Here is a 20,314-nt window from a genome sequence, read left to right as displayed (position 1 = left end):
CTGACCCGAAACTTTGCATTTTCTGCTAATAAACGCAAGGGATTGTCCCTGCTTGAACCTGCCCTTTGAGTGCCAGTGATTTCTTACCTACCCATTTTTTTTTTTGACGCCAGCGAATTTTCACTGGCGAATTTTCACTGGCGAATTTTCACTGGCGAATTTTCACTGGCGGTTTCACGAATTTATTCTCTGGCGGCGAATCACGGGAATTCGCCGCAAATTCGCGCCTGGCGAATAAATTCGGCCATCACTATTCATTAAGAATTCTACTGCTTCATTATAGATTTTGCACAGGGACTAAGTTTTACCTACAATTTGCTTGCTTTCAAGGTTAAAACTCCCAAATGTTCACACAGTATATAGCCAACTACATTTCTAGCATTTAATGGTCAAATGTTTAAAAGCCAACATTTTATAGGTTGCTACTGCACCTGGGCATATTCCTGAACAATTAGATGAGTCTGGTAGATGGAAAAGAAATTAGTAAAACTTTGTGGGCTTTGTTTATGTAAACTCTAACTGCTCTGCAAATCTTGTTCTTCATTACCTAGCCTTGTAAATACCTTTTCAAATTCCAGCTTCATTTGTAAGCAGTTTAAAGAGTATTCTCACGTGTTTATTTTCAGTTTAGTCCCATAAAAATGATTACAGCAGCAATGATAATTGCAGAGATTTCTCTTATTGTTAAGCATGTGTTTAACAGTAATTTGTTAATAAATGGTTTGTGTCTTTATGTAATTAAATGAATGTTACCTGAGCTCATGAAAATAGATTTGCTTACTCTTTCATTAGGGTGTACATTTTTTTTTTTTTAAATATCCATTTGATGCCAACAGGAAACATTCGGTTCAACCTTGCTCAAGAAAAATGTTAAGTATAGTGAATGCTGCAAAGAGAATGCAAAGAAGCGAAAGGTCAGTAAACCTTCACAGCTACATTAAGTACCAAATGGAGCTGTACAAAATTGTTCAGCCTAAATACAAGCTGAGCTGAACAAAACTGAAATACCTCATATAAACCAATATATATCTTTCCTGTGCTGTGTACACAACTGGTGGTATTACATTTTTAAACACATTCCTGTTTTGTGTACAGTATCTTAATGACAAGGTTAAGGGCCTTGGGCCACTGTCTGTTAAGATATATATTAATGTGTGTGCTCTCATCCAGATCCCACGCTGATCTGATTCTGATACAGTGTTATGTGACATGATCTTTGTCTGCTAATGCAGAAGTTTAATAAAGTTATGTCTTCTTGAAGCAAGGTGTCTGTGTGCAGTTTCTCAGCTGTCTAAAAGAAAGCTGCAGGCTCACATGAGATTGAGCTACTGGTTATCCCATCTCTTAAGCAGAATGGCAATACTGTCTCTTATGCATCTCCAGTTCCACTAATTGTATGGGTACCACAAGCCTCTGTACTTGGTCTATTGTTATTCTTTCTGTAACATCTGTCTTTGGTTCATCTCAACCACTCATTTGGCTTTATCATTCATATGCTAATGATATCCAAATAAATCGCTAATTGCCTCCTATCAATCTCCAACTGGATTCATTAATTCCACTTTACACTGAACCTACCAAAAACTGAACCTAACAAAAACTGAACTGATAATCTTTCCACCTAAACCTGGTCCTCTCTGCTGATGGCATGCTCATTAACCGTCAACTCAGAACTTTGTCTGGGAGTATTCTTTGGCTCTTCCCTTTCCATTTCTGATCATATTAGGACCATTATCAAGACCTGTCACTTATTCTTCAATATTTGGCAATATTGCCAAAAGCCATCCCTTTAATTCACAATGGACAGCTAAGACATTCATCCATATCCTCATCCTATCCCACCCAGATACATATGTTACATACAATTCAATTATTAAAGCTCTTTCTATACAAGCTGATAAATGGTTAAATTGGTTTCAAGCAAATGTATTTGGATGGGTGGGTTATAGTATGTAAAATATTAAAAACATTCATGATAATATATTGCTAGAAGTACCAACATTAATATGAACTTGTAGGCTATGGGTGAGAAATGTTTTATTGATAAAGGAATGTATTCTGCGTAGGTTAAGCAAGCATTTTATATTTGCGTACAGTCCTGTCCCCCAAGCCATGCTTGCATATTTTTTGCATGAGAACTAGCATAATGCACATACTTATATCTCTTACATTAATCCATGATAAATACAGGATGTATAACAAAGGATATTGCTTTCCTGTTAAGCATGTGTAAAGACCAATACTTTTGGTAACATTTTTCTTGTGCTAATATGTCTTGGGTTTATTTTATAAAATAAGTAAACAAGCAATGTAATCTTTTTCCAAAGGCCAGTGCTTCTTTTTAGTAAATAAAATACATCATGGTTTTTTTTTTTATCAAAGTCTGGATTTATCTCAATATTTTCTGCTACAAACTCCAAACTCCAACTCCGTTTAGGTTTTTTACGCTTATTTATTATTAGATTTTCCTGAAAATTTGCTTTGTGGTAAAAAAATCAGATTTTTTCTGATTTTTTAATCCAATTTTCACTATTTTTTCGGAATTTTCACCCGGAAATTCCGAAAACTTTGGGGTATTGCACGAAACCCAGCGCACATCAAAAAATAATTGGGACTTCTCCCATTGACTTATATGCAACCTCAACAAGTTTGAGATGCCTGATTTTCAGATTCTGACTTTTCCATTCTTGGGGTTTAATAAATTCCGAAAAATTTGTAATTTTTTAAAAGTCAGATTTTATTAAAAAAAATCATGAATTTTTCGTGATTTTTGCATTTGGAGTTTAGTAAATATCCCGCCCATGTGTCTGCTTTCACTCTTGAATTCCCTTTTATACAGAGGTAAGTATATTTACTTTCAGTTGCTGACAAAGCATTTTGGTAGCGTAAGTAGCAGGTTCTTTATTATATATACACTCCTAGGTATTTTATCATATCTCTCTGCCAATTAAATGAATTTTTTTTGTAACTGTAATTGCAGTTTGGTGGGCATAACTACTGGTAGAGCTTCTGCTTTATCTAGGTATATTTTAAAAGATAACTGACATCATCCAATAAATTCCTAACTCAATTTGAGTTTTAATTCAAATTTTAATTTTGAGATTTATCATACTCTGGCCCTTTAAGAACTCAAATTCAACTATTCGCCACCTTAATCCTGCTGAATTGATGTATTAGTCAGTGGGAGAGTTCCAGGTGATGTTTGCAGCCTTCCTGACATTCGAGTTTTTTTTAATCAAATTCAATCTGAGTTTTTGGGTTGATTAAATTCATCCAAGCTGAGAAAATTTGATTTTATCGATAAATTTCGATTGGTCGAATTTTGAATTTATGGGAGTTTATGGGAGTTTTAAAAAACTCACATGAACTGTGTGCCTCTAAATGTCCTTGTTGTTCCTTAGTTCAACCAGCAGGAATATGCAAATCACATAGAGTAAAAATGGATATCTGGTGAAAAAATGTCATTAATCACTAAAACCCTTGTCTAATTCCATTATTTATTCCAAAATGTTCTAAAGAAGAACTCCTTTAAGTCTAATTTTGTTGAAGGTTGACAATATAAGGTCACTCAAAACACATACAATTTTCCGGGGTCACATTTAGTAAAATCTGAGAGGTTTAAACTTCTCTAAAGAGAAAATAAGGGATTGTACTCTCTACCTGTGGATTTTCTATGGTTGCATTTCATATAGGAAAACCAGCATATGACAGAACAACTCTATGCATAAAGATGGGAAGCATTTGTTGTTTTGACAATAGTGGCTTGGCAAACAGAAAACTGCTAGCTTGGAGAACTCTGCCTACAGTTACAAGAACCAGGAAATTGTAGTGCATTTGTTCATGAAAGTTTTGAATTATGTTTATTCTTGTAAATTACAATAACTAGTTACTTGAGGAATACAATATTTACCCTTAAGTATATTTATAACATTATTTGCAAAGGGAATCAATAAGAAGTTGCTACTTAGAATGACTATGTAAAATCAATATGGTCTGTTTCGATAGGATTTTAATCTTTAGTTTTAAGCATAAATGTCATAACTCAGTAATAACTCTTGCCCTAATAGTAGCTTTATCCTTCACTGGTCAGATAAATGAGCACTGCAAAATTATCCAGACAATTCATCATTTACATCTGTAATAAATAATTAAGATATTCAATCTCACATCTACTGCAACAAGAAAAGTGCTAATAACAGTAGGCATCTAGACAAGAAAAGAATTCTCTCATAAGCTACTCTGTATGTTTTCTGCTAAAAGAAAATACATTTATACCAGTGTATAGAAACTGCCATGGAAATGAGATTTGAAATTGTTTTAGCAAAATAGGTTGACATAGCAAGGATTTGCATGTTTCAAAGGAAGAGTAACTCAAATTTACAATTTTTTTTCATTATATTGCATAGATCCTCATACTATATATGATATAAGGTACAGTATATTAATTGTTTTATACTGTATATTATTTAAATTTATGTGAAAGCAAAGAAAAGGGAAAAGTCCTTTTCTATTCATATGCCAGTGTGCAGTTAATTTTAACCTTTTAACCTTACCTTAAAGGAACAGTAATATAAAATAAAAATAAAAACTGGGTAAATAGATAGAGGCTGTGCAAAATAAAAAAAACTTCCGAAACAGTTATTTAGCCAAAAATGTAATCTAATAAGGCTGGAGTGACCATACAGTATATCTAAAACAATTATGGAACATAACTGTTCAGTTAGTTTGCTTTTGATCCTTAGCATGCAGCTCAGATTCAACAACTAATGGTTATGACTCATATGGCCCCACTCAAGTCACTAATTGGTTACTGAGTGGTAATCAAAAAGAGAGCAGGAAGTTGGGTTCAGGCTATTATGTTATGGTGGCCATAGACGCACAGATAATATCATACAAAACTAATTTTCGTACGATATTCGGTGCATGTATGGTGGGAAAAGAGCCGGCCGACTTGGATATCGATCGGCTCCTCGATCGGGCTGGAAGGAAAATTTTAGTCGGGTGCCTTTGAAGGCACCCAAACATCGGCCATTGTTATGCTGATTGTTATCTGATGCATTGTTATCGTGAAATACAGGTAGAATTCTATTGTTTCTACCTGTATATCTGACGATTCAGCTCTACACGTGTGTGTTGAAACGAATGACCTTTCTTGGAAATATCTTTTCCAAGAAAGATCGTAATTGTTACGTCTATGGCCACCTTTAGACATCCAGTCACTCCAGCCTTTATAGATTAGATTTTTGGCTAACTAACTATATTAGCAATAGCAAAGTGAGTTTTAAGCACCAGTTGACCAAGAGTACATCTGCTAAAAAGTTCACTTTATTGATCCATTAAAACCACTACACCTGACGCATTTTGTGTGCAGCCACAATTTATCATATAAACTATATTAGAAACATTTTTTATTTTAATAAAATGAAAACAGAATATATAATTTTTGTAAATGTATTATTAGCATAGGCAAAGACAGCATATAAATGTCACAATATCCCTACTTACTACCCCCGAGAAGGTCAGATGCCACTGATTAAATTGGTATACCAGATTTCCCTGAGAGTGGTAGCAAAACTGGATTTCTGCCCTTGAGGTGGGTATTGAACTATATTATTGAGATTGAAGTGTAAGTGTGGGGAAATTAGACATTTAGACATTCTCTGTAGTGCTTTTTTTCAACGTTTAGACATTTAGACATTCTCTGTAGTGCATTTTTTCAACGTTTATACATAATTAAGGGGCAAGATTCTTTCATATATGGTGGTCCTGTAATAACATACAAAATCTCTGGATTTTCTCTTTATCTTTAAATACAACTTGTACTCAAAACAAGTCCCAAAAGCTGGTGCACAATGATTTTTAGCATACATGCCTGGGTGCTGGTTTAAAACACATACATATTGGTTGCCAAATAAGCGCACTCACTGGGCTTCATAATGATAAATTGTTCCAAACTCTATGTTGGTTGTTACATCAGCTACATGGGTAACATTTCTTATGCTATGTTCCAATATAAACCATCCAGTTTGCCATCGATGTGTTGACGATAAGTGATGGTCACTATACTATAACCACTACAGTTACTAACAGTAACGTTTTCAAATGCTTTTTCAGGATTTTTTTCCAATATGATGGTGGTGAGGCTTCACTGGGAGGCGCAAACTATGCCTGATACAGGTAAACGATCGTAGTGATGGGAACCCAGGGGAACAATTATACATTGGTCACTTGTTATGCCCATAACTCAGTGAGAAAACATACAAGCTACAAGTTAACCATGGGCACTAATTCATGTTAAGTGTTGTCACTGCGAAGGGCACGCAATGACAAGGTGCAGAGTAGCAGACTACCCAAACACTATATGTTATATACTCCTGGCAAGGGTCTTTGGACTGCTCTGCACTCTGTCCGAAAAGGGTCTCTGAGAGGTGGTTGAAGCACACACATTGTTGTACGCAAACTACCCAAACAGCAGACTGCAATCTCACTACAGACAAATGACCGTGGTGGTACAGCAGTTTCCGTACAAATAATAAAAGAAGTTACCAGTAATTTAGAATATGAATTGACAATTCCAAGAGACTTTATTGGGGTAAAACATATTCAAGAAGCCTATCATCTTTGGAAATATATATTTTTTAACACAGTGATTTTAGAAGCTGTCTTTTTTTTTTTTTTTTTACGAAGAATCTACTCTATGATGTTTGTTATATATTCTTTTTCTTTCGTTTGTTTATTTTCCAATTTGTTTGTCATGAATACTGTGAAAAATATATTTTTTTGCTATGAGAAATGTAAGTTTAAAAAACAAATAAAAATGATAGTACAAAAAAAGACGTTTCATCTTGGAAACGGAATGAAAAGCCGAAGACCAAAAATAATGGGATCCAAAGGAGAAATAGCACTTCCCTAATAATAAACATCAAACTAGGGCCAAAAGAGGACGAGGAAGGAAGGAAGCTCAAATGCATGAAAACAAGTAGTCCAAAATGAGATATCAGAAGGGTAAAATGGAGTCTCAAGTCAATTTCCAGGCACAGGATGGTTTAGGCAGCAACAGCAATGTCAAGATCAGGCAAAGGATCAAAACCCAGAACAACAATCCAAGAAAGTTATATAGTGCACACCCAGGAAGTTGCAATCCAAGTCCTATATTCGGGCATTGAACCCAAATTCTTCCATTTCATAGGTCATTTGAGAGCTTACAACATTTCTTGACATTTTTAGAGTTTAAGCTCTTTTGTATAGGGCTTTGGGTTATCCTTTTTGTTTTTAATGTAATCTGTATGTTTATTGTATAGCACTGCATAATATATAATACTATTAACAATAATAATAATACATTCTTGTTTGTATCTGGTAGGGATGTAGCGAACGTCGGAAAAAAAGTTCGCGAACATATTCGCGAACTTGCGCAAAAACGCGAGCGGTTCGCGAACCCCATAGACTTCAATGGGAAGGCGAACTTTAACATCTAAAAAAGACATTTCTGCCCAGAAAAATGATTTTAAAGTTGTTTAAAGGGTGCAACGACCTGGACAGTGGCATGCCAGAGGGGGATCAAGGGCAAAAATGTATCTGAAAAATCTGCCTGTGTGTACTTGGAAGAGATAGTGTAGGGGGAGAGCTGTTAGTGATTTCAGGGACAGATGATAGTAAGTTTGCTGGCTAGTAATCTGCTTGATACTGCTCTGTATTGGAGGGACAGAAGTCTGCAGGGATTTGAGGGACATTTTAGCTTAGGTAGCTTTGCTGGCTAGTAATCTACTGTTCTCTTTAAACAACTGCCATACGTTGACCTTGTAGGCATTGTTTGCCCAGTTTTTTTGGACGCAGCCACTGAAGCACAGTTGCCAGAAAAAATATGCCATATAAATGCTGAAAATAGTAATTTTTCGCCATACGTTGACCTTGTAGACATTGTTTGCCCAGTTTTTTTTGGTTGCAGCCACTGAAGCACAGTTGCCAGAAAAAATATGCCATATAAATGCTGAAAATAGTCATTTTTTGCCATACGTTGACCTTGTAGGCATTGTTTGCCCAGTTTTTTTTGGTCGCAGCCACTGAAGCACAGTTGCCAGAAAAAATATGCCATATAAATGCTGAAAATAGTCATTTTTTGCCATATACGTTGAGTCAACGTATGGCAAAAAATGACTATTTTCAGCATTTATATGGCATATTTTTTCTGGCCTCTGTGCTTCAGTGGCTGCGGCCAAAAAAACTGGGCAAACAATGCCTACAAGGTCAACGTATACACTACTACAGCGATGGATACGGATTACGTAAAATATATTATGGCTGCTTGAAAAAAGTCACTCCGGTGTTTTTTCTGGAGACGGTAATATTATGGATATTTAGACAGAATGTGAACAAGGTCACACAGCTAGATGGCAGTTGGTTGAATAACACACTGGGCAAAAAATGCCTACAGGGCAAATAATGCCTAAAAGGTCAACTTATACACTACTACAGCGGTAGTAAAATAAAAAAAGTAAAATAAAAAAAAATGAATATTAAAAAAAAAAAATTAAAGTTGGTGCTGCTGAACTACTAGGAGCAGCAGATTAGCACACCAGTCCCACTCCCCAACACTGCTAGACTAATAGCACTGGGCTCTTATAGTAGTAGTAGTAGTAGTAGTAAAACAACAAAAAAATAAATAAAAGCAGTCCTTACAAGGACTACTGTTATTGCAGCAGTCAGCAGATGAGATCAGAAGCAGGACAGCTGCCCACTGCAGCTACATACAGAGCACTGCAGTAGAAGGTAGATTACTAGCCAGCAAAGCTACCTAAGCTTAAATGTCCCTCAAACCCCTGCAGACTTCTGTCCCTCCAATAACAGAGCAGTATCAAAACGATTACTAGCCAGCAAACTTTCAACTGTCCCTGAAATCACTAACAGGCAGCAGCTCTCTCCCTACACTATCTCTTCAGCACACACAGGCAGAGTGAAAAAACGCTGCAGGGCTTCGGTTTTTATAGGGAAGGGGAGTGGTCCAGGGGAGAGCTTCCTGATTGGCTGCCATGTACCTGCTGGTCTGGGGTGAGAGGGCAAAAAAAGCGCCAACAATGGCGAACCCAAAATGGCGAACGTCGCGCGACGTTCGCGAACTTCCGGCGAGCGCGAACACCCGATGTTCGCGCGAACAAGTTCGCCGGCGAACAGTTCGCGACATCTCTAGTATCTGGTATTATATTTATTATAATGCTTTTGTATCTCTCTGTACAGGTTATGTGAAAACTTGTGTTCTCTGCTTTAGAGATCTCCATTTATTACCCAATTTGGCCATGGCACCATTAACATTACACATGTACCCTGGTCTGCTAAACTTTGCACCATTCTAATTTCTAGGCGACTTTATCTCAATTGGAGGTCCGTGGGACAGCACGGGAGAAGATGGCATTACAGGCAAGGCATAAAACTGAAGGTTGAGACAGAAAAGCTAGGTGAAACAATGCAAAAGGAAACAAATTATACATTCACCTCTTGAAATCTCCATTAGCTTAAAACAAAGGGAAAATAAAAAACGAGGTTATTGGCCCTAGAGTAAGCTTCTAATTGTTTTGAATATTTTAATAAGATTACAGGTGAATAAGGTTTTCACTGACACTATAATAAAAGACCAGCTATAAAATGAATCATTACATTTCCATTTATGTACTTATATTAATAGTGTTCTGCAGACTTACTATAGAGAGTAAATGCATTCCCAACTGTACATGTTAAATTAAAGTTTAATTTGCAGCAGGAAAACTGACAAAACAAATATCTTTTAATTAGCAAGGAGCATCCAAAACTGGGCATTATGCTAGTGTAGACGAACAAATTTCAATTATGAATATGTGGACTGTCAAAAGACAGCTCTAGAGATTTGTCACTCTTTAAATTGTGTACATCCCTTTCAACGCAATGTGAATTGATATAAACAAAATGAAGGTTCTCCTATATTTCTTGGCTTATGAGTTCCCCTGACAACTGCTCTGGTTAATCAGGGTATAGAGGTGCAATACACATTCAGACCTTTGTAGGAATCTGTTCTTTGTTATTAAAATTCTTCATCTGTTTTGTGGGATAACTGCATTTGGCAGTTCTTTTGTCCCTCCATAAAAACAGCAAATGCTTGGTTATGTTTCTTCACAATTCTTTATATAAATGTGTAACATAAATAGATCCGAGTCAAAGGGATTATAAAAATACATCGAGGCCTCTCTGTTTAAATGCAGAAACAAATCCTAAGCATATTAACAATTTTTTGCTTCACTAGCATAAGGCAAGAAAAGCTAAACAATAAATGATAAAGTAACATTCACATAGTATGGCTATTGAATGGGTGAGGAGTAGTTATCCACTATCCCTTTCATAGGGCCAAACTATGAGAGAAACACGGTGTCAAACAAAGAAGTTGGCAGAGCCCTTAGGCAGGGTGGAAGTCAAATAGGGCCAAATCAGCCAACATGCCATCAGTTGCACAGCCATGGTGTTATCTGTGCAGGTGGTGGATTCATGTTCATCTTTTAATATGTTTATACTTTGCCTGTTGCCTGCCCTGTCCTCTTAGCCTTTTGCTCTTTATGTTGTCCTTACTTTGATTTTCTTATGCTTATTTACTGACTTTAGTAATTCTACATCAGAACAATAACCCATAGAAACCCATAGAGACTGCTTAAATGTAGCCAGTGTTATGTACATTGTTCCCACTGCAAGTTGTTCCTATAGGCTCTCCCACTTGCACCTAAAACATAGAACCTGATATCTGAATGTATGTGTGGTGAGTTTCAATCACTCTACAGAATCAAAAAGAACCCTTCTCAATACAGTGTCTACATTTATTTTATAAATCTATAGCTTAATAAACGTCATAACAGTTTCTTTGTTTGCACTGCTTGTATTTTTCTGCAGAGGAGTTGAGCAAAGGCTGTGATCGCTTTCTAAGTTTGACCCAAAGCAGGAGCCATAGGGACAGGAGATTGGAAGAGAATAGCAAACAGCAGGAAGCTCAATGAACCACGGGACAAGCGTCAGTGCTGCATGAAACCGAAAAATGTGCACAGAGGGAGCAGAGATAATTGAAGTCACAAAGTGCTTGTAAGTACCATGGTACAGGTTGCAATTTGTATAACCTTATTGGCAGCCTCCTTCTCATATAGGGCTGAGGTGTGTGTGATACTGGCAATTTCAATGGACAGGAAATCCCTGGAGCTATAAGCACAGGGGCTGCATGACAAGGGATCACCAGTGACCAGATTACACTGATTTATGTGTAGTGATTGGCAGAATCAGATGTAGCTGTGATTGGGTGAGAAGCAATGAGTTAAGGCAGGTAAAAGTTGGGCTGGGGGTGGAAAAAGACAGGGATGTGATGTCAAGGGAAGTAGCAGTTCTTCTGAGCAGGTAGAAACATCCCACCTACCCTCCCCCTTTTTTTGCATATTTTGCAAAAATGTCAGGAGTTTTTCTTATTATTATATTGTATATTGTGGTTTCTGTATCTTCATACAGTATAAATGTGAGAGTGTGCATTGTATTTAGGTAAAAGTTAAATAAGAGGAACTCTGGGCTCGGTCCGAATACATCGAAAGCAGCACCAACAATAATATGCTTATGGACCCACTTGTCCACGAATCAGAGAAATCACCGGTTTCTCTATTTATTGATAAAAATGTTATTCTCACTACTTTTTGATGTTCCTGTACTTAGGACAGTATAAAAAGACATAAAAGTTGCAAGTAAGAGCAGTAATACATCACAATGCCATAATCCAGCTGAATCCCTGTAAGAGGAAACATTATCGCTTTTTAACCTTGGATTTTTCAACTTTTTGTAGTGTAAAATCAGTTTGTTCCAGCTTGGTCATAAAATGGCTGAGCATTTCATATATATTTTCTGAACGTATTCAAGGTTATTGAGCAAGAAAGCAAAACATTTTAATGTACTCTACCTTCCGCAGGTTGTTTAATTTTCTTCTGTACACTGGTGGAACTTGTCTTCTATATCTTCAAAGCAGCGAAAAGAAAAAAAACTTACATCTTGAAATCTGGTCCAAATCTGATCCAATATAAAACTACTTTGTGATAACTTAAAACATTTATCGTACAGTGCCTTATCTTAAATATATCAATAACAGTTTTTTTTTATCTTAAAACAGCATCATCTGGAAAGTGGCATGCGAATAAAGGTTGCAAATACCTGGTTTAACATCTTTGCTGCTAGAAGGTGGCTCATTTAAAAGAAAAGAAGGGCATAAATATTGTCACAGCAGAAACAATTACGTGTTAATAAAAGAGATCACTTGAATTGAATCAGCACCAGCCCATTGTTCTGTTTCTCACTATCTGGCTTACTCAGCAAGGCAGGTTTTTATGACAGTTGTATAGAACACTATTCCCTATTGAAGCTGTTTGGAGCAAATGTAGCCCCATACAAGTTGCAGACTCTGCTTCATGTTGAAAAAGAGCAGGGATTTTGCCTTAAGGCATTACAGGGAAAAATCAATACACAATAGCATGTTAACATTTCTGTATACTTTTTTTATACAATATTTAGTTGAAATAAATGACAGTTGCTGTAATGCCTAGATGGTGACAGTGATCATATTTACCTTGTGCTGTTATGCTTGTACCACTGAAACAGTGTACTCATATGAAATTACATTAAAAGAGCAAGATGCAAAAAAGCAAAACGTGCATATTGCCTCCAAAACCTTGAAATAAGCAGCAATTTAAGAAAGTAAAATGCCATTAGAGATGATGGCATGATTTTACAAGTATCACATTTCTATAGATTCTGACGCTGGAGAAAAAGTTTGAGAAAGTGCTATTAAGAAAAAAGTTTTTGACAGAGCTGAGCTTTTTCACAGTCCCAGATCTCAATAAATATTCCTTTACAAGCCATTATATACTTGTATAAAACAGAAAGGTGCTACTGAACCGAGCAAAACATTTTTCCTAGAGTGAAAAAATGGGCAAGGTGAAGTTACTCTGCTTTGTTTTCTTTTCGTCTTTAGTAAAAGCAATTTCAAGCACCAGACAGGTATTTTTTTTTCTTTGGCATCAAGAAGGCTTCATATAGTAAAGATTGTGTTCACTGGAAACTACAATAGTTTTTGCACTTAAAGGGAAACTAAAGTCTAAAATAGAATAATGCGAGAAATGCTGTATTTTGTATACTAAACATGAACTTAATGCACCAGAAGTCTAATAAAACAAATGATTTATGCTTTCAAAGTTGGCCACAGGGGGTCATCATCTTGTAATTATGTTAAACATCTTTGCAAGACCAAGACTGTGCACATGCTCAGTGTGGTCTGGGCTGCTGTTGGGAGGCTTAAGGATCATCATAAATTATTAAAATATGATATTTTATATTTTACAGTATTAATAATAAATGCAGGGAGTTACATAAAAGAAACACAAATCACAATCGGCATATGAGTGCAGGCTGGGGGCAGAGACAGGACTTTGTGAGGGGTTTCACTGATACTGTAGAATTCTGCTCAGCCCTATGACCCTTTTAGAATTACCACTTTCTGGTTTTCACCCAGGCAGCCCAGTTTGTGGGAGGGTTTTCTGGGTGAAAACTGCCTGACAGGCTTTTGAAATGAATGGTGTGGTTATCAACCAATCGGCGATCACCATATCATAACCCCACCCACAATTTCACAGACACACACTTGGACTGTCACCCGCCCCCCAACATCACAAGGCAGCCCCTGATATCACAAAGTCCACCCATTTCCCAGTCTCCCTGTCTGCATAAGGGGTCAACCCTAGACGGTTTCTTGTGGGAGAATGAAGAGAAGGGACACTACTACTCCTTATATAAGTCAGAAGAGAAAAAATCTCTCTGCAGCTTTGAAATAATAACATTTTTAGGAGGTAAAATGTTTCATTACATATTGTGAGGAAGGATGACTAATATAACTGAAGATGAGTATTATATAAAATATCTCCTTTAATGGAGAATAAAAAGTAGGATCCCTGGGAATGCTAAGATGTTAGACACCCCTCAGTGATTATAGTGGTTTACTTCTTACACTTAAATCAAATTTACGGGGCAGATTTACAAAATTCGAGTGAAGAATTCGAATGTAAAAAACTTCGAATTTCGAAGTATTTTTTGGGTACTTCGACCATCGAATTGGTTAAATTCGTTCGAATTCGAACGATTCGAACGATTCGAAGTAAAAATCGTTCGACTATTCGACCATTCGATAATCGAAGTACTGTCTCTTTAAAAAATACTTCGACCACCTACTTCGGTAGATAAAACCTACCGAAGTCAATGTTAGCCTATGGGGAAGGTCCCCATAGGCTTGCCTGTGATTTTTTGATCGAAGTATTTTCCTTCGATCGTTGGACTAAAATCCTTCGAATCGTTCGCAGGATTTGCGCAAAATCGTTCGACTTCGATATTCGAAGTCGAACGATTTTAGTTCCCAGTCGAATATCGAGGGTTAATTAACCCTCGATATTCGAATATTGATGAATCGGCCCCTACATGTTCACACAGGAAATACATCCATATACAGGATATCAAATCACTATTCATATCTTGACAACCACCAAACTTCAACATGTATTAGCATATATACATCAGGTCAGGCTACAAGCAAAAAAAAAAAAAAAACAGAGAAACACCTCATACCTCTTATCCCCACCCCTCCATGGAATCGAACTCTTGGACTATGAACTGTAAGGGGGTTATTTATTAAAGTCCAAATGTCAAAATGTTTAGGTTTTTTTACTTTAAAATCTTGAAAAAAAACCTTGAAATTTTCGTGACTTATTCTACCCCGAGGATAGGAAAAAATCTGAATCTGAAAATCCGGCATCTCAGACCTGCCTAGGTTATATATAAGCCAATGGGAGAAGTTCCAAAGATATCCTGATCTGCACTGGGTTTTGTGCAAAGATCCAAACATGTCGTGGTTTTAAGGCAAAAATTCAGAGTTTCGGGCGGAAAATCTGAAAAAATTGTACGATTCAAATTTTCGTATGATTTTCATAATTTTTTCAAATTGTTTCCCCAAACTGGAATTTTTCGGAAAAATTTATTGATGAATAAGTGGAGTAGGAGTATATTTCAAAAATAATGAGATATATTTGGATTTTGATAAATAACCCCCTAAGTGATTTTCAATAAAAACATTTTTCTGTTGCTAAGACCTGTGAATGCGGCATTCTTTGTTAAATTATAAATAAATAATATACATATATTATAGACTCTCATTAAAATCTCTCATTACAGTTCTCTGTATTGCCAATGTCAGCCTATAGTAAACTGGGTGACACGGTTGCTCTATTTGCTTTACCCCAATAATGTGCTCCGGATGAGACCTTAATTCCCAGGGGTTGAGCCCTCGGAACAGTGATGAGGCAGGGTGTTGTAGAACTGTAATTGGATCCAGTGCACAATAATTGGGCACCAGTGGTTCTTGCAACTTAAACAGGGAACTTCTTTATTAAAGAAAAGCGTATAGAAAAGAGTTCAACAACAGTGGAAAGCATATACTTACAGCATCAATGGTCAGTATAAGTCCCCACAGGGACAGAGCATACACAGCATCCACTAAGGTACACCCAGCTTTCAGCCTTTACGCTAAGAGCAGTGCACTCTAACACCTAGTCCCTAATTATGAGCAATTGGTTCCCGGGATCATAATTCCTCTCATACTCCTCAGTGGAGCCTCAACTGCTTGGCTAAGTAGCCTATCTGTCACTCCTAGGGTGACCTACGAAAGTGAGTTAGCCTATCTTTACTAGACCTGATCTTGTCTAGGTGCCACTTCACTCTTCCTGCCTGCTCAGATAAATGAATTAACAAAATGGATCCTGAGCATGTGTGCTCAAGATTATATATCATCACACTATGCCACCTAATGGCCAACCTTGGGATAGCTATGGGTCATACTGTGACCCAGGAAATGGGGAATTACTCCTTCCCTTAGACTAAGGGTCCCCCTTTGTATCCAATCAAGCAAAAACCCGAATCGTATGGTTTTTCTGAGTTTTTTCCCGAAAAGCCAAAACTTTCTCCGATTTTTGGCCGAAAAATCCAAAATGGTTGGGTTTTTGGGCTAATTCCAGCACATATTACAGAAACTTCAAAATGGGATAAGTACCTCTGCCATTAATTATACGCAACCTCGGCAGGTCTGAGATGGCGGCTTTTCAGATTTATGCTTTTTGTTGCAATGGGCTTTAATAAATCTCAAAAAAATTGAGTTTTATAAACAAACTGAAAATTTTTCAGTTTGTTTATAAAACTCAATTTTTTTGAGATTTATTAAAGCCCATTGCAACAAAAAGCATAAATCTGAAAAGCCGCCATTTTTTTTCAAATTTTTAATTTTGTGCCAAAAAGCACGACTGCAATTTAGTAAATAACCCCCCATATGTCAAATGTCCAAGTTCACCTTCTTCCCCTTTAAATGCTTTTCATGTCTTCTCTGATTCTCTGATTTTTCTGCAATAGACCTTGTGTAATATCTACAAAGGAAGACATGACAATAGTTGAAGCTATTAAATGGGATTTCAAAAGTGCAGATTGTCACTTTGATTGATGAATCTGTTGTGTCTTTTCATTTGATATTCAACCAGCATGTTATCATGCTAATTATATCAGGGGAATAAAATTACGAAGTAAAATCCATAGGGCACAATGTAATAAAAGCATAAAAATTTGCAAAGATTACAACTCATATTTCAGAGTGTAATTTTGATTACTGTTATATTGCTTGATGGTTTTATTACACTGCACACTTGCACAAAGTTTCTAGACCACATTTAGTTTGATGAAACTGAAATCAAGATTTATATTATTGAATTTATTCTTCAAGGGGAAATACCAAAATTCTTCATGATTTTTCTCATTGATTTTTGCACTTGAAAAATGTTTAGAAACAGTGTATTTCTTTTGTTTTTTTCTGTTTACAGGTCTTTATTTTTTGTCACTTGATTTTTAAGGGATTGAAAATTCAAAAGAAAACTCATTTTGAATGGCAGAAAGTTTAAATGGGGTAAAACAACTCAAGAATTTAAGAGTGATAGATTTTCATTCCTAGGAATGTGTCCATTGGTTTCAATCCATTTCAGCAGGTTTTTAGTCTGAATTGAGCTCAGCAGGTTTAGCTAATCAATGTTTTAGTACAAAAAAAGTTGGCTATTTTTTTGGCAAGGACACATAAAATGACCAAGTTGACCTTTGACAAAAAGTTTGAAGAGTAAATATAATTGGAGATTTGTTATATTCTCATGAAATGAACAGTGCCCCGTATATCAGCATCCAGCGAGCAGTTAATTCCTTAAAGGGGCAGTTCATCTTTAAAATAACTTTTTGTATGAAATAGAATGGCCAATTCTATGCAATTGGGCTTTATTGTTTATTTTTTATAGTTTTTCAATAATTTGCCATTTTCTTCTGATTCTTTTCAGCTTTCAAATGGGGTCACTGACTAAAAAAAAAAAAAACAATGCTCTGTAAGGCTACACATTTATTGTGATTGCTACTTTTTATTACCCATCTTTCTATTGAGGTCTCTCCTATTCATGTTCCAGTGTCTTATTCCAATTAATGCATGGTTGCTACGGTCATTTGGAGTGCTGAAATTGCAAACTGAAGAGCTGCTGAATAAAGATAAATAACTAAAATAAACACAAATAATAAATAATGAAAACCAATTACAAATTGACTATCACTCTCTACATCATACTAAACGTTCACTCAAAGGTGAACAACTCCTTTAATATGTAAATGAATCTTGGTATTATTTATATAATGGGAATTAATAGATATGTCCAGTAAACCTAGTTCTTACCTCATTTAATTAGATATATTTAACAACCAAAACTGAGAGACCAAAAATCTCCTTTGTTTACTTGTTATAGCAGCATTGTCTATTCACAGGTAATTGCTTGTATTTTCCTATATTTATTGGACAGCTTGCATGGAAGCAGAATGTTATGGGAGGAATACATCTTCCCATCTACATCTTGCTAATTAAAAGTACAATGTGATTACAGTTATACAGTAGCAGAAGGTTAATGCAAAGTATTCAGATGAAACATTTTTATTGGCTTATACCACCATAGTCTAAAAAAAAGGGAGGACTTCATAATTTTGCCTTGATATGGATCCTTGGTTATACCTCAATTTGAGTTTGCTGCGTTGTTTTTTTTGGACCCCAGCCTTAAGAAAGGTCTTATTGAGCTTGAAAAAGTGAAGAGATGTGCTAACTGGGAGAGGGAATGGAAAAATTACACTGAGGAATAAGTATTAAGGATGATCTTGTTTGAAAAGGCACCTGCAAGAAGGGATGGGCAAATAAATTAGACCGGCATGGATTCACGTTTCCCTGCCGGTGAATGTTTTTGCAAAACTGGAAATAAGTCGCCGGTGAAATATCTGCTGCGCCAAAAATTTTTTTGTCACGCATCAAAATTGCAGCGTGCATAAAAATTCGTCAAAATAATTCGGAAGCCCATTGACTTTAATGCATTTGGTAAAACAGTCACGCATATAAAAATTGAAACTCGTGTCAACATTGTCGCGTGGCAAAAGTGATTTTGACGCCCATTGACTTCAATGCATTTCGCAGCATAGGAGGTTCTTCAAGTTGAGGTTGTGATGGCAGATTCTATTAATACTAGTGATGGGTGAATTTATTTGCCAGGAGCGAATCCCCGCGTTTCGCGAAACCGCCGTGAAAATTCACCGGTGTCAAAAAAATGGACGCCAGCACATTTTCGCCAGCAAATGTGCGCCAGCGTCCAAATAACGCGCAGCACCATTTCACGAATTTCACTGGAAATTCGTGAATTTTTCAGAAAAGCAAAACGCCCCAAATTCGCCCACCACTAATTAATGCCTTTAAGAGTGGCATGGATAATATCCAAGACTACAGTGATCTTTAGATTTACATTTAGTTTAATGTAGGTAGGGGTATATATATTTTATACAAATATATGTAAGTGACTGATGGGTCTATTTAGGTACTGTATGTGTATGTACATGTGCTCCTCTCCCACCCACACCTCACTCCCATTAATAGAAAGAAATAACAAAAGCTGGAAGGACCACACTGTGTTTTTGCAGATGTACAAAGTCCTACTGTATCTTGATCTAAGCTTTATTATTGTGCATGCAGAAGAGGAAGGGAATAGTTTTGCCTTTTAGCTCATCCCCACCCACCTCCTTTTTTCATTGTCCAGAGCTTTGTTTTATAGGGAGAACACTGTATCTTGAAATATGGGAAAGAACCTAAGGGCAAGGTCAACCGTGGCGTTTTTTTCCCGTTGCGCTTTAAAAATGCGCGGTCGAGCATAAATATGCTAATGAAACCACACACACATGATAATATGTGTTTTCAGCCTGTAGTTTTCTTTTCCCAACCAGAGCTGGGCCAACCCAGCCAGGCGCCCTAAGCAATCTGGCGGGCCACGGCGCCAGCTCAGTGCGCGCTCGACTGGGCATGCTCAAAACTTCGCTCCAACGCGCATGCGCGAACTTCGCTCCGGCGCGCATATGCGAAAAGAGGCGCATTAACACAGAAGACACCAATGGCAGTCGGGGTGAGACGGGACTGGACAAGGGGTAGGCGACAGAGCAGGTACATGCCTGGTGCCCCCTCAGCTTTGCGCCCTAGGCACGTGCCTACTCTGCCTACCCCTAGTTCCGGCCCTGTTCCCAACATGCCTTTCTGTTTTTTCTCGTTCCCAACAATTCCATGCAGAAGAATTTTAGTAAAGTTTTGAGTTAAAAAGGCAAGTGGAAAACAATTTACATGCAGAATGTAGCTGTACCACTTGTCAACACGTAACGTAATTACCTCACCAGCATACGATGCTGTAAATACTGTAAATACGTTTATACGAAATTCATTTCACAAGAGTTTGCCCACAATGTTGAAAATATGCAGCGTATTTCAGCAAAGTGTATTTTCAACTTTCAACTTTATGGAATACAGTTCTGAGGAATTCACCTATTGTATCTAGATTTGTATATTATTATAAGGTTTGGATGAATCATTACTAAAACTTACTTTAAAGAGGCGAATAAGAACTTGTATATTCTTTACAATAGTTACCACCAATACACGTTGTTGTAAAAGGTATTTAGATACACCAGGTCCCGAGCATTGTGGATAGCAGATCCCAAACCTGTATCTTAATACTGATAACTGAAAATAAGATTTATTTTTAGACACATTGATTAGTTATCATTTTATGAAAATATTTTGCCATAAATGTGATTAGCAAGTTTTTAATTATACATTTTTTACTGGGTATATGTATAGCATATAGACAGGCAT

This window comes from Xenopus laevis, chromosome 5L (genome assembly GCF_017654675.1).
Source record: "Xenopus laevis strain J_2021 chromosome 5L, Xenopus_laevis_v10.1, whole genome shotgun sequence".
NCBI classification, from domain to species: domain Eukaryota; kingdom Metazoa; phylum Chordata; class Amphibia; order Anura; family Pipidae; genus Xenopus; species Xenopus laevis.
Note: the sequence above shows the minus strand (reverse complement) of the source record.